Source organism: Penaeus vannamei, chromosome 2 (assembly GCF_042767895.1).
Source record: "Penaeus vannamei isolate JL-2024 chromosome 2, ASM4276789v1, whole genome shotgun sequence".
Lineage (NCBI taxonomy): Eukaryota > Metazoa > Arthropoda > Malacostraca > Decapoda > Penaeidae > Penaeus > Penaeus vannamei.
The window spans coordinates 49,688,984-49,691,003 of NC_091550.1; positions in this window are offsets into that span (position 1 = coordinate 49,688,984).

Below are 2,020 nucleotides of genomic sequence, written 5' to 3' on the forward strand. Positions count from 1 at the left end.
TGTAATGTAATAAGAATATGTCATTGAAATATACTCCCCTTCACATTCTTGATCCCTCATCATCACTGATATAAAATGGCTGTAACAGTTAGTAAGCACCATTTAACTCGCCTGCATCACCTACAGATTTTCTTCTCATTATATAAAACAATCATTATATGGATATATTTGTTTCTCTACACCGTTGCTATTAGCAGATTGTCAAGGAAACACATTTATAAGAACCTCTCATGCTGTATTGGCAAATCTCCGAACAATGCAAATTTCCAAAATCAAAATGAAATCATCACATAGCTTTCTGTACTGGTGTCTATATTTGGTACATGAGGTATAGAGTATTGGAAATCAGAGGCGATAGCTATATTATAAAATTAGAGTTTAGAGGCAAAAGAATTACGGGGTAAAGCTTTTTGATTTTGTTCAATATTTTTTCTACCAGTTAAACCATTATTTTTGTGACATCTTTTACATGATATAGCATATATTTAGAAAACTATTTGCAAGAGTTTTTAGTGTTATATGACCTTGTTGTCTGGTACATATATTTGTTTTAACCATTAACCTTTACCAACAGTTTTTGTCTTCAGATTTAACCCATCAGTTATTGTTTAGATATATTTGGTATTTTGCACTGAAATCTTGAACCTTGCCACTCATGCAATAAATGTTTTAGATGATGTATGCAGCATATGGTTTAGTGATGCACATGCAAGACTATCTCAAAAATGCCCTCATAAGAAAATATACCTCTATATGAAACATGTATTTACCATACATTAAAAACATCCCTAAATTGAAACTAGAGGGTCAGCTTGTTAATCTCAGAATAATTATTTGCATTTCTATCATTAAGGAAATATAGGTGGGAACCATAGTAACATATTTATGGACTTATATGGATATGATGAATGTGTAATAAATAGAGTCAACAAGAATTACCTGAATAGTTTGATACCCGCTTCTCAAAAAAAGAAAACATATCCAAGTAATTTTTTAAATAGCTTTCTTTACACATGCATATGGAAGGAATAATCTTATCAAGTGGACAAAAAAATGTGTATTGTAACATAATGCAGTTTGAGATCAAATAAGTATGAAACAAAACTTCATTCTAGAAAATATAACCTTGTAAAATGTGGGCAATAACTCAGAATTGCTATAAGTACATTTTCGCTGTTGAATTTCCTTTGCGTTTTATTTTTTTAAGCCATGAAGGAAGAAATGCATTTCTCCAAATAGGGTATATATAAGATAATGAAAAGTTTGACAGGTAAGATAAGATGAAACCTACTCATGTCTTATACGTTTGTAACTGATAAGCAATTTGAATTTTGTGGAGCAGTTAGCATTATCTTTTTTTTTCACACATTATGTTTCCACAAACCATGATTATTTTGATAATTGATTTACACGAAGATATACTCGAAAACGAACTACTTATTTAAATCTTAATATATCGCTTGCTGTATCCATTTCAACAGTTACTTTACTGGGTGTATTGATTGTGTAGGCAGTTACCGTATCATTCTTTACATCAAATTCCCTGCAGCTGCCGGTACTAATCAATATTTCAAAATGGCAATCCTGATTTTAGTCATATAACTCTTCAAGTAGCCCTGAAAAATCACTGTATACTGTATAATTGCAAAGGAAAATTAGCGATGAAGATTATTTGAACTAGATCAAAAATGAATGAGTCATCGTAGTCGAAACGAAGGGATTCTCAAATTCCAGATTTGAAACTTGAAATTTTTCCCGCGCTCGCTATACCCAGCCTTGCGTTCGATTGCAAACATATTTTCAAACTGTAAGATGCATTTTCAAAAGCCTATATATGAATCTTGGTATGAAATATGTATTTATAAATAGTGATTTAAAATGTCTCTCAGCAGAGTAACTGTTATATCATTTTCTCAAAATATTATTAACACCGATATTATTCATATCGTGATATAACAATCATATTTGCAAATCTAAATGGTGGTCAATATTAATTCCATACTCAAATTCGATGATTCTA